Here is a 14,096-nt window from a genome sequence, read left to right on the forward strand (position 1 = left end):
ACACACACACGTGTACACACAGCAACACACACACTGCAACACATACACGTGTACACACAGCTAGCAACACACACACAGCCAGCAACACACACACGTGTACACACAGCAACATGCACACTGCAACACATACACATGTACACACAGCAACACACACAGGCTGCAACACACACGTGTACACATAGCAACACACACACAGGCTGCAACACACGTGTACACACAGCAACACACACAGGTTGCAACACACGTGTACACACGTGTACACACAACACATGTGTACACACAGCAACACACACACAGGTTGCAACACACACACGTGTACACACAGCCAGCAACACACAGAGCCAGCAACACACACATTCAGCAACACACACATATATACACACACACACCGAGCCAGCAACACACGTGTACACACAGACACACGCAAAGCCAGCAACACCCATGTGCACACAGACACAGAGCCCGCATGTGTAGGAGCTGAGATGCCAAAGGAAAGATCAGCTCTCCCAGTTTGCACTGGAGCCAGCACCTGGTGTGTGCTGGTGCCCAAAGCACTCGCTGTCCTGTGGGGTCCTTGGGACGCTGTGTTAGATGCAGAACCCCACGCCCCCAACCCAGAGCCCTCTGTGATATCTATTAATGGGAGAACCCCAATAACCCCCCATGCCCCCAACCCAGAGCCCTCTGTGATATCTATTAATGGGAGAACCCCAATAACCCCCCACGCCCCCAACCCAGAGCCCTCTGTGATATCTATTAATGGGAGAACCCCAATAACCCCCCACGCCCCCAACCCAGAGCCCTCTGTGATATCTATTAATGGGAGAACCCCAATAACCCCCCATGCCCCCAACCCAGAGCCCTCTGTGATATCTATTAATGGGAGAACCCCAATAACCCCCCATGCCCCCAACCCAGAGCCCTCTGTGATAGCTATTAATGGGAGAACCCCAATAACCCCCCATGCCTCCAACCCAGCAGACCCTTGTAATATACAGTCAGCATCCAACCCACCCATGGGCCCCCATGGGGAATGTCAGGGGGAGGGTGCCCTGTTCTGCCCTAGTTCTGGGGCAGTGCCCACTCCGTGTCCGGGCTCCCCAGTGTGGATCTGTTATTGATTAACTTGGTCCTAGGCATGCAGGTCAGAGGGAAACCGGCCGGGTTCTGCTCCCCTGCCCCGTTCCGGATCTGCCCCGGCATTAATGAGGCCTGCGCACAGCATCCTGGCTCCAGAGCCCGAATCCAGCCCAGATCCTCGGGGGAGACAGGCTTAATGATTAATTACCGACGAATTCTGGCAGCTCCTGGGTGCCAGGAGGTCTCCGCCGTGCTGTGCCGTGCCGCTCTGGGGGTTGGCACCACTTTCTAGGGCACAGCCCGTCTCAGTGCCTCGCCGTCCCCCGCCCCCCACTCCCTGCAGATTGGCTTTTCCACAGATAAGGCTGTGAAAATCTTCTTACACGCACTTCTTTGAGCTGCCGGGCTTCTCTGGGAGCGATTCCCCGAAGCCGGGCCCTTTGGGCTCACATGGGCCACGTTATTTATTTATTTATGTATTCCTTTCCCTTCCTTCCTTCCTTCCTTCCTAAACTTCCATTGCATCAGATTCTGGTGCATGGGATCCGGGCAGGGGAATCACGTGGGTGACATTAACCCTTTCCGGACCTGACGGGAAAATGGAAAACCAATGGGTTTCCCCACAAGGCAACAGAACCCAGGAGTCTGGGCTCCATGGCCTATGTTCTAACCCACTAGCCCCCCACCCTGCCAGACCTGGAATTCTGTGCGTGTGTACTGCCACCATTAACAATCCTGTGGCACCTTTTCCAAGAGGAGACATGCTCGGCCGGGGGTCCTGGGCACACACAGCACCCTTCGTTCCAGTTACCCCTGGAATTCTTTCCCACTCCCTGTTGCCGTGTGCTGTTAAAAGCTGCTGCGGCCCAGCCTAGAAGAGGCTGCATTTCAGCGGCAGGCGAGGTAATTCCTGCACATAGTTCAGCTATCAGCTCCTTACCTTTGTAAAGCTCTCTGGGATTAATTATTACAATGGCATTTTCATTGCCAGGTTCCAGTGCAGTGATAAGCTAACACATCTCCAAGCACCCAACACTTATTAACTAAGCTTCCCCCGCACCAGGAGGTGGATACAACCATTCCCACTGTCGAGGGGTAAACTGAGGCAGGGGACGGTGCTGTGAGTTGCCCAAGATCATGCAGTGAATCAGCAGCAGAGCTGAAGCAAGAACCCAGGAGTCCTGCAGTTCATGTTCCTATGTCCCTGCGGTTTCAATTGCTGGATGCCAGCGGCCTGGAGGCAGTGCCCGGGGACCAGGAAGGGAAACAGGAGTGATATGGAGCGGCCGGGTCCAGCGCAAGGTGCTAAAAAGTCACCAACAAAAGAAAACAGAAAAGCAGGAGCCGGGGCCAATAGGTGACCCTCCCCCCATGCATCAGATCCCTCCGACTGATGAGCCAGTTACTGTCACCTGCAGCATCCAGGCCCTACCCCCAAGACAGGGGGAGGTGTCTGGATTTACTCGGGGGCAGCTGAGCGCACAATCCAGCCCTGAGCCCGTCGCAGTCAGTGGCTGACTCCACATTTCCTGGGTCTGGCCCTATTGACTTTAGAGTCGGTCGGGAACGGTTCAGATGCAAAGCTGCCCAGTGCCCGGTTTGCTCTGAAATCCACCCGGCTCAGTGCGGCCAAGACGCCCAGGTCCAAACTGAGCTGCGCTCGGCAGGATCCCGCTCCGGATCGGAATCACACTGCGTGAGCTGAACGCCCGCTGCAAACACCCTCACATTACAGACAGGCCAGGAAAGGAAGGCACAGAGCACCCCCCTGCCAGGAGAGCACCCCTCCCCGCACCCAGCACTCCTGCCCCGCTCCCCACAGCACCCCCTGTGGGCGAGGCCGGGGATGGACTAGCCGGGCCTTTCTGCCGCCTGGTTTCAGACCTTTCAGAGCTGTCAGCCCCCATCTGAGCCTCCCCAGGTGCCCACCCCCATACGCCCCCCCCGCCCGCCACGCCCAGCCCCCTGGGCACCAAGAATAACTTTGGTTATCAGCACCCAACTTCCATTGGGCTTCCCATCGCCTAGCAACAGACCTGTCACCGGCTCTGCCTCGGATTTGATTGATCCAAATTATGCTGTAAACAAAGTTGTCATGGCAACCCGTGGAAGGGGGGTGAAAGTTCACAGGCAAAAAAGTACAATGTTTCAGGATGTGATGGGGGAGGGGCTACAACCCACACCAGTGGGGCCCCTGGAGGAACCCAGCGGGCGCTGGACGGGAGACAGGGTCTCCAGCATCTCCTCCAAGGCTCCTTCAGGGAGGAAAGTGGGGTCTAGTGATCAAAGCAGGCAACCGGGAGCCCGGATTCCCTGCCTCGCTGTTCAACCTTAGACAAGTCACTTAATGGCCGCTATGTGCCTCAGTTTCCCCAGCTGTGAAATGGGACTCACACGACTGACTCCCCTGTGCGTGGGCTTTGGGACACAAGCAGCCTGTGACAGCAGCTGCCCCTTGCAGATCCAACAGCTGGAACTGTCAGTGCCCTGAGCGTGTCGCACTGCCCCTCTCTGCCTCCAAGGGGGGGATAGTATGTGTGTTTGCACACATGCACGACCGTGTGTGACCGTGTGCATGTGTGACTTGTGCGTTTCCAAGCCTGAAGTAGAGGCCAGAGCTCCCCAGAGCTGGGCCCCATCCCGTGGGAGGGCAGCTGGGGCCAGCGGCTGAGTCTGGCTCTGAGGAGTGGCCCCGAGGTGCAGCGCTGGCCAGACCCGCCGGGGGCCAGGGGGGCGTGGGTGGGTGCATGCCAGGCAGAGAGGGCTGCATTGCACTGGCCCAGCTGCAGCAGGGTCTGACAGCTGATTTCAAAGCTTCCTGCGCCCTCTGGTGGCGTCTCCCAGCTGCACTGGGGTGCAAGGCGGGGACCGGCTGGGCTAGGGGCGCCCTTTGAGGTACACCCCGGATGACGGCGAGCCCCTAGAATGGGGCAGCCGGCAGCGTGCGCTGAGCATCCCAACGGCGTTCCTAGAGCTCAGGGATGGTCCTGGGCGAAGCCCAGAGCCGGGGCCACCCAGCCCAGCCTCGGCCTGCTGGTGCAGCTGCATCTCAGCGGAGCCCCGAGACCAGCCCCGTGGATCCAGTCTCAGGGTGGCTGTAACAGCAGGTGGGGAAAGGGGGGGGCACTGCCAGCCCTGAGGGGCTCCCCCGGGGGTGTCACACAGAACACATGGGCTCTGCAGGTATGTGCATGCGAATAAGCACCACGGTGCACATGCAAACAGACACGCGTACACACCCCATGAACACACTCTCCACCGCACACACGCCTGCACAAGTCTATACAAAAGCAAAGAAGCCCTGCCTTGCACACTCACATGGGTACACTCCTGTGTGTGTGACACACGACTACACAATATGGCCGTGCACACACCCACACACACCCCTCCTTCCCCTCCTCAGTCCCTCCTGGCAGCTTTTCTCCACCAATGCCCTGGCATCATGTGACTCTTTGCTTTGCCCAACTGCTCATTCAAAGAGACCCTCCCACTCCATCCCTCTGCCCCGTGCCCACCCCACGCACATGGGAGCTGGCTCCTGCCCAGGTGCATCTGCTCTGCCGTCAGGAGCTTCACCTCCCCAATGGCTCCGGATCCCCCAGCCAGGGGGACCAGCCCGGGCAGAGATGCAGGGGGTCTCTCTGCACAAGCAGGATGTGGGGGTGGGGGGTGAAGAATGAACGAACAAAATGGACGTGTCCCCCGAAAGGTTCAGCACAGTCTGGCCAGCTCCTTGGCTGGTCCCCGGCCCCTGCCCGCCCCCTGCTCAGCTCTCACCCCCACACCTAACTGGAAACAGGCGCCCGCTGGAAGATGCTCTGCAAAAATGCACCTTCGCCCGGCTGGGCCCAAGTGGTTCTGGGAGCCCAGCAGAGGCCGGGAGCTACCACCTGCCTGCCAGGGCCCAGCTCAGGGGTCCCCCCGCCCGGCCTGCCAGGGCCCAGCTCAGGGGTCCCCCCTCCAGGGGTCCCCCCGCCCGGCCCGCCAGGGCCCAGCTCAGGGGTCCCCCCGCCCGGCCTGCCAGGGCCCAGCTCAGGGTTCCCCCCTCCAGGGGTCCCCCTGCCCAGCCTGCCAGGGCCCAGCTCAGGGGTCTCCCTGCCCGGCCTGCCAGGGCCCAGCTCAGGGGTCCCCCATCTAGGGGTCCCCCCGCCCGGCCCGCCAGAGCCCAGCTCAGGGGTCCCCCCGCCCAGCCCGCTAGGGCCCAGCTCAGGGGTCCCCCCTCCAGGGGTCCCCCCGCCTGGCCCGCCAGGGCCCAGCTGAGGGGTCCCACCAGGGCCCAGCTCAGGTTCCCCCCATCCAGCAGTCCCCCCGCCTGGCCCTCCAGGGCCCAGCTGAGGGGTCCCCCCGCCCTGCCTGCTGGGCCCAGCTGAGGGGTCCCTGGGCTGGCTGGGGGAGGGCCCAGCTCCGACCCCACGGGGATGGGCGGGGGGCGAGCCCCTGGGCCCCGAGAAGGGGAGGGGGAGCGACAGACGGGAAAAGCCCCAGCGAGCCCCTGTGATGCCAAGCAGGAGGCAGAGCCAGCGACCCCGGCGCGCCGCCCTCCCCTTCCCCCGCCGCCGCGGGCCAGGTACCGGCTGCCCGCCTGCCTGGCTGCCTGGTGCCGCCGGAGATGTCGAGCCCAGGCGAGCCTGCAGCAGCCGCCTCCCCCACGGCCTTTCAGATGAGCAGAGACCCGCCCCCTGCCCGGGCATTTAACTCTCTGCAGCCCGGGGGCCGGGGGGGCAGAGGGTCTCACCCCCACCCTGCGCCTCCTGCACCCCCCTCTGGGGCATGTCCCACCTGGATGCTCGGTCCTTGTCCCCCTGCCATGGCCCGGGGGGGGGCATGGAGCCTGGCTGTCTCTGGCTGTCTCGGGGGCTCCGGGAATGGGACACGGGGCCCCCCGGCCAGGCGGCTCCAGGATGGGGGGCCCCTGGCAGCCCTGGGGTGGAGTCAGGAACGGGCCATGCCCTGGCAGGCCTGAGCTGGTGCTGGGTGCGTCCCGTGGGCACAGCAGAGGGGACGGGGCTGCTGGAAGCTGGGCACGGGCAGGCAGGCCCCTGGCACAGGCGCCTGCCCCAGTGCGGGGGTGAGGAGCAGCAGCTGCCCCCTGCCCATTCAGCAGAGGGGCCGCAGGGCCAAGGCTCGGGGTGGCCGCAGGGTGGCCAGTGCTGCTGCTCCTTGCCCTGCCGTTTTTTGGGGGGGCCTCCTGAATGCCCAAGCCCAGCCTCAGGGACACCTCCCCCACCAGGGCATGATCCCCCAGGCCCTGGGTACCCTCCTTCCCCCGAGCCATGTGCCAGTCCTCACCCCGTGCTGGTCTGGGCAGAGCCTGTTCCCCAGCACACAGCGCCCTGCTCCCGCCTGGCGCAAGCCCCAGACGCTCAGAGAATCTCTGCTCCCCTTTGACCACTCAGCGGGTCTCCAGCCCTCCCTGCTGGACAGAAAACCCAGGAACCCGCCAAGGCCCCAGAGCTGGAGCAGCCTGGCACCGTCCCAGGCCATGGGGCCTGCTCCCTGCTCCGGGAGACTGGAGCCAGCAACGCTGCGGCTGGGCTCCAGGCCCCTGCTCCCGCCACCAGGTCTGTCATCCCATCTCCCACCTCCCCCCAGACCCCCCGGAAGCTCCAGAAACACAAGAGCTGCTTCAAGCGCTGGGATGGCAGCACCTCTTCCGACACCACCTCCAGCGTCCTCAAGAGGCAGGTGGGAATCTGGGGGGGCTCCTGGGGGAAGCCCAGGGCAGGGGCTGAGACTGGCGGGAGGAAGGAATTCTGTAATGGAGACCTGGGGGGTGCTGACCGGGGCGGGCGTGGCCAGGGCACAGATGGGGGGAGCGGGTGGGGAGGAAGGGGGCAAGGAGCACTGAGAGTCCCTGGGGACTGGCCGTTATCGCAGCCCAGGGGGCAGTGGCTCCCTCCGGGGCGATCCCCACACTCCAGGGACATAGAGTGGGCAGGGCCAGGGGCCCCTACAGAGGGGCCCAGCCATGCTGGGTGGGGCAGCTGCCCCCCTGCACCTCTTGCCCTAGGGCCCTCGCTGCACCAGAAGGACGGACCTGCCCCACAGGAGCCTGGCACTGCTGCCAGCACCTGCGCAGCCTCCTAACGCCTGGGGGGAGGCAACCCCCAGGCAGCCGGCCTGGGGCACAGAGAGCATTATAGGCATTGTCCTAGCCCCGCCTCCGTTCAGGAGGTGCTCACCTAGCACTGAAATGCAGCCACCTCTGGGGTGGGATGTGGCAGCTCTGGAACAGCAGTGTAGGGCAGGAAGCAAAGAAGGATTCGGTATCCAGTTGAAACCGTGGGCACCATCTGGGCTAGAACAGAGGCAGCAGAGCTGGACCATAGGCAGGGCCCTGGGCTTCGCGCTCAGACGCCAGGGGGTCTAACCTGCCCAGGGGTCAGAGCCCTGCCATGCTCCACAGAGAGCAGCCCCCGGGCGCTCTGCTGGGCTCTCGGCTTGGGACAGACAGACTGGGCCCACGCCACGGAGCTGGTGGTAGTGGCGTGTTGCGGGAAGGAGCAGAACCCGGTGGTAGCAGCGTGCTGGGCGTGCGAGCGTGCGAGGGTACAGCGCTGGGTCTCTGTCTGCACCTGCCTCCGGTGCGCGGCTCGTCCATGTGCAGGGCTGTGTTGGGGGTGGGGCAGCACTCACACACTCACTGGGCAGCCCCCCCTTCCACACCGGTGCCAGCCTCTCTCGGCCGCCCACATGGAGATGCTTTGAGGCTGCAGCATGGTATGAGCAGCTGTCGCTACCAGACACATGCCCCCCCCCCCAGGTCCTGGCGCCTGTGACACAAACATACCCCCCCACCCAGCAGCTGCATGGGGGCTGGGGCTCAGATCCCTCTGCTGCCCCAGGACTCCTGGCTCCCTGCCCCGATCTCGTGCGCTAGATCGGGGGCTGCTCCCCCCTGCTCTGCTGGGGTCACTCCTGACCCTGGCTGCCCTTCCCCCGCAGCCCCACCCCCGTCCCCGTGCCTGGCTGGCGTTTTCCACGCTGGCCGGGGCGGGGGTGGGTTTGCAGGCGCCCAGGGGAAGGCATCTCTGCAAATCTGCCTGGCAGCTCCTCAATAATTCATACGCTGCTGGAGCGCTCGCAAGATGCCCTAATTCTGAGACCCATTCAGCTGTGGGAAATGCCCTGGCCTGTCCCCTGCCGGGGAGAGGGGGCCCTGCTCACCCCACCAAGCCCCCCCCACTCGCCCCCATACTGCCCACTGCAGGGGGGCTCTGAAATATTTCCAGAGGTAGGAGCCAGCAAGTCCTGTCGTCCCTGTGAGGGGATCCTGCCGCATCGGGGCGGGAGGAGGGGGCTCTGCCTGCGTCACAGGGGGCATGGGCATGTGTCGGAGACAGACGGACGGACGCAGGGCCAGATCCCACTCTCGGCTGCACAGGTGTGAATCTGGAACGCTGCCCCTGCCACAGCAGGGAGCCCAGGGCAGAGTCTGGTGCATTGAGCAGAGATTCTAGCCCGTTGGCCCTCTACAAATCGGGGGCGGGGGCAGCCGCTTAGAGCAGGGGGCTAGGCAGCATTTTCCTCCCAACAGCCCCCCAGTGCTCCCCACCCAGCATCTCACTCACACCCAGGGCTTGTCTTTGTGGGGGGGAACCTGCTCTTTGCCTTTCCCATTGCAGCATCGAGTTATCACCCGCATTCCAGCCTGGCCTTGGGAGGAGAGCAGCAAGGGGAGAACCCAGGAGTCCTGGCTCCCACCCCCTGCTCTAACCACTAGACTCCCTTCCCAGAGCTGGGGAGAGAGAGAACCCAGGAGTCCTGGCTCCCACCCCCTGCTCTAACCACTAGACTCCCTTCCCAGAGCTGGGGAGAGAGAGAACCCAGGAGTCCTGGCTCCCACCCCCTGCTCTAACCACTAGACTCCCTTCCCAGAGCTGGGGAGAGAGAGAACCCGGGAGTCCTGGCTCCCACCCCCTGCTCTAACCACTAGACTCCCGTCCCAGAGCTGGGGAGAGAGAGAACCCAGGAGTCCTGGCTCCCACCCCCTGCTCTAACCACTAGACTCCTTTCCCAGAGCTGGGGAGAGAGAGAACCCGGGAGTTCTGGCTCCCAGCCCCTGCTCTAACCACTAGACTCCCCTCCCAGAGCTGGGGAGAGAGAGAACCCAGGAGTCCTGGCTCCCACCCCCTGCTCTAACCACTAGACTCCTTTCCCAGAGCTGGGGAGAGAGAGAACCCAGGAGTCCTGGCTCCCACCCCCTGCTCTAACCACTAGACTCCCGTCCCAGAGCTGGGGAGAGAGAGAACCCAGGAGTCCTGGCTCCCACCCCCTGCTCTAACCACTAGACTCCCATCCCAGAGCTGGGGAGAGAGAGAACCCAGGAGTCCTGGCTTCCAGCCCTCCTCTAACCACTAGACAAACACTCTTCCCGCATTACCAAAGACATGAGCAATGGCTTATCCCTCAAGCCCGGGGCCAGGCGCAGATGCTTGGATGTGGGAGCAGAATTGGGAGCTGCGGCAGTGCCAGGAGCCCTGTGCTGGGTGCGAATTTTGCGCTGGACCCTGGCTGCTATGAGGAGACAGCCTCCCCACCCCCAATACTGGGAGCATCAGCAAGAAGCTCTCCCCAGAGCTAGCTATATATAGAGGCAGTGCTGTGTCAGGGGAAGCCGCAGAAACGCTGAATGCTCTGAAATTCCAGCTCCCCTGGCAGCAAGCGGGGAAGGACTTGGGTCACGGGCCATCCCTAGGTGGTAAGAACCACGCGGAGGCTGAGGGTGCCGGGCAGCGGGGGTGGCTGAGGCTCTGAGCTGGCCTCATCTGGAAGGAGGGGTGGGGAGGACCGTGCCCCACCCTGGAGCCACCAGCTGCTCCCCACAGCAGCAAAGGGCCCGAGGCTGGCAGGACCGGGGGTGGAGGATGGCCAGGCCGACATGCCTGAGAGATGGGGGCCCAGCTGGCTCAGAGGGGACCAGGAGCCTCCCTTGCCCGGCCTGGCTTGGCACAGGCTGCCAGCTGGGTGGCTCCTGTGCGAGAGATGGACACGTTGCTCACTCACATTCCCATCACCTTTTTAAGGGCACTAATTAACAACCAACACTCAGCCCTAGATAAGTTCATGGAGGATGGATCCATCAATGGCTATTAGCCAGGCTGGGCAGGGATGGTGTCTCTGGCCTCTGTTTGTCAGAAGCTGGGAATGGGCTATGGGGATGGATCACTTGGTGATTCCCTGTTCTGTTCATTCCCTCTGGGGCACCTGGCATTGGCCACTGTTAGAAGACAGGACACTGGGCTGGATGGGCCTTTGGTCTGACCCGCTATGGCCATGCTGATCTTTTTCCCCAGTGCGTTTCCAGCAAGGATCCCACAGCATTTTGCAAACAATGAATGAACGGTGCCACTACACTGGGAATGATGCTACATGTGGGGATACTGAGGCACAGAGAGGCAAAACGACTTGCCCAAGATCACACAGCCAGGGATAGGACCCAGGAGCCTGACTACCAGCCCCTCCCACATGCCCAGAGGCCACTCTGCAGGCATCCTGCCTCAGTTTCCCCTCTTCAGGGCCCCTTAAATCAATAACTCCACTAGGGGCTCTCCCGGGGCCAATAATACCCCTCCATGGGGGCTGGGTTTATTAACTGATAATACACAGAGTCCCCAAACAGTCCATCAACGCCACATTCACCTCCAGCAGCCCGTGGGCACCCCAGCGCTCTGCCCCAGCCCAGCCTGTCTACATGGCGTGATTGCTCCAATCCAGCCAGAACCCCCCACCCTGCCCCTGCCTGGGGTCCATTCTTGCTCAGGAGAGGGCTCCACACTCTCCCCCTGCTGGGCCCTCAGCTGTGCACTTGGCTGCAATACCAAACCCACCCCCTGCTCTTTGCTGCCTCGGGCTCTTTGGAGAGAGGAGGTGCCCTCAATCAGGCCCCATCAAGAGGCTGCTAATGAGGCACAGATGGGCCGGAGAAGCTGCATTTTAAAGAGCCCAGTTCACTCTGTGACACACCATGTGCCCTAACCACTAGATCCCACTCCCCTCCAAGAGCAGGGGAGAGAACCCATGAGTCCTGGCTCCCAGCCCCCAGCTCTAACCCACCAGCCCCCCACTCTCCTCCCAGAGCCGGGATAGAACCCAGGAGTCCTGGCTCCCAGCCCCCAGCTCTAACCACTAGCCCCACTCCCCTCCCAGAGCCGGGATAGAACCCAGGAGTCCTGGCTCCCAGCCCCCAGCTCTAACCCACCAGCCCCCCACTCTCCTCCCAGAGCCGGGATAGAACCCAGGAGTCCTGGCTCCCAGCCCTAACCCACCAGCCCCCCACTCTCCTCCCAGTGCCGGGAGAGAACCCAGGAGTCCTGGCTCCCAGCCTCCAGCTCTAACCCACCAGCCCCCCACTCTCCTCCCAGAGCCGGGAGAGAACCCAGGAGTCCTGGCTCCCAGCCCCCAGCTCTAACCCACCAGCCCCCCACTCTCCTCCCAGAGCCGGGATAGAACCCAGGAGTCCTGGCTCCCAGCCCCCAGCTCTAACCCACCAGCCCCCCACTCTCCTCCCAGAGCCGGGATAGAACCCAGGAGTCCTGGCTCCCAGCCCCCAGCTCTAACCCACCAGCCCCCCACTCTCCTCCCAGAGCCGGGATAGAACCCAGGAGTCCTGGCTCCCAGCCCCCAGCTCTAACCCACCAGCCCCCCACTCTCCTCCCAGAGCCGGGATAGAACCCAGGAGTCCTGGCTCCCAGCCTCCCCCCGCTCTAACCACTGGCCACCACTCCCTACAAAGGGCAGCGGGGAGGAGAGTCTCTTTCTAGGAGCTGCGGAGAGGGAGGGACGCGAGTGGCTGCAGGATGGCTGCCAGGGTCTCTGTCAGGGAGGGGGCCAAGCCTGGCAGCTTTGGGGGTGGGGTGGGTCCCCCCACCCCTTGCCATGCACCTCCCACGGGGGGTGCTCCACACCCCGCCCGCCCCCGCATTCTGCTGCCAGCCCTGGGGTTTGCGCTCCCCAGCCCGAGTCAAGGGGACTCCCCCTACCCCCAGCTGCCCGGAGTCTCCCCCTCTCTCCTCTCCTGGAAACCTGACGCCTCCTGTCCCCAGGGCTGCTCACTGGCATCTCGGCACATCCATTAGTGGCCGGGCTGGCCAGGCCCGCGGGCTCCCTGCTCGCTTATTTATGAGTCTGCTTCACAAGAGCTAAATGGAAATATCCCCCCCCCCCGCGTGACGCCCCCGCTGGGAGGCTGCTTTGTCTCACAACTGGGTCGATGCAGCAGGAGTGCTGAGAAGGGCCCAGCCCTGGGCAAGCTGCACTTGTGGGGCTGGCACTGGGCTGTGCCGGGCAGGAGAGCTGTGGGCTTTGCTCTGGATGTGGGAGACAGCGCGAGGGGGCTGTAGGGAGGCAGTGGCTTGGACAGCCGTGGAGGAAGGAGGCAAATCAGGCTGGCGCTGTCTCTGGGGTGGGGCACGTCGCTGGTATCGCTGCTGGCCCAGGGGCCCAGAGCCAGCTGATCGGGCAGGGGCAGTTCCGGGCAGCCAGATGCTTGGGGGCGAGGCTGGGACACCAGGGCTAATGGGCAGCTTGCAGGGCACAAGGACACAGGGACTTGGGTTTGATGGGAACGACTCCCCCAGTATCACAGCACCCCCTGGCGTCGCACTGCCTGGAAGGGGAGGAGCCCCCCAGCCCCACCCCGACAGCACCTGGGGTGCTGGGAATGTCTCCCAGCCCTGCTTAGCAGGTGGTACTGACGTGTCTGGGGGCTGAGCAGCGGGGTCGCTGGGCGCCCTGCGGGGGGAATAGACGGAGCATGATGGGGCATTGCTGGCTAGGAGCTGAGCCCGCTGGGCTGGGGCGGGGGGCTGGTGCATGTGGTCCTCCCCCAGCCATTGCCAGGCGGTTCCCAGCTCTGAGCAAGGCCTGGCTCTCCTGGCTGGGAGCTCCCCTGAGACCGACCCAGACCTCGGCCTGGCTGAGGCTGTCTCTGCCCCAGAGGCTGCTGCATGGCAGGCTCCTGGCAGCGTCTCGCAGAGATCCCTGGGTGCTGAGCCACCGGCTGCAACCCTGGCAGGGCTAGGGGACCGTCTCTCTTCTCGATGGAGGAGCCAGGGGAAAGCAGTTCCCCCCACACCCCCCAAGGCGCCCTCTGCCTTGGCCCCACACTTGGAGACCATGAGGGTCGAGGTGCTGGGTGCTCCCCTGCCCCTTGTGAGGTCCCCTGACCAGGCCCTGCTGCTGCCCAGAGCCTCTGACCTCTGTGACCCCAGAGCACATCTGGGGAGGGGTTAGTGACGGGGGTTGGGCCCCAGAGCACATCTGGGGAGGGGTTAGTGACGGGGGTTGGGCCCCAGAGCACATCTGGGGAGGGGTTAGTGACGGGGGTTGGGAGCAATGGGGGGGGGGCGGAACTTGGCTGGAGGAGGCTCCAGCAGCTGGGCCAGGGGGAGCGGGAGGTAGAAGGGGGGTGGGGGGTGCAGGGTGCTTGGAGCTCGCACTCCAGGTTCCAGCTGCATGGGAGGGGGATGGATGTATCAGCACAGGCCTCGCGCTGTCCCTGTCTTTGGGCTCAGCTGAACAGGTGGGATGTGGGCACCGGCCCTGGAGCAAGGGAACCACGGCCCAGGCTGGCCCCTCCTGGCGAGTGAGCGTCTGCTCTGAGCCAACATTGTGCCAGGCTGGGCCCCCAAGAAGATCCAAGGGGCTGGGCCGGTGAGGAGGGGTCCAGAGCCTTTGTGACGCCCGCGCCTCCTCCCCCAGAATGCCACCGCCCCATCTCCTGCCCCATCGCACACCCGTGCCCCGTCCCACGCGACATCCCCGCCCCGTCCTCACACGACATCCCCGCCCCGTCCACACGCGACATCCCTGTCCCAGGCCCCCGCCCCGTCCTCACACGACATCCCTGTCCCAGGCCCCCGCCCCGTCCTCACGCGACATCCCCGCCCCATCCCAGGCCCCCGCCCCATCCTCACACGACGCCCCTGCCCCGTCCCACAAAAGCCCATGAGCTCATGGCTGCTCATGCACCATTCCACAAGATGCTTGTGCACCATCCCATGAGAGCACACGAG

Source organism: Mauremys mutica, chromosome 20, assembly GCF_020497125.1.
Source record: "Mauremys mutica isolate MM-2020 ecotype Southern chromosome 20, ASM2049712v1, whole genome shotgun sequence".
In the NCBI taxonomy this organism is placed as follows: domain Eukaryota; kingdom Metazoa; phylum Chordata; order Testudines; family Geoemydidae; genus Mauremys; species Mauremys mutica.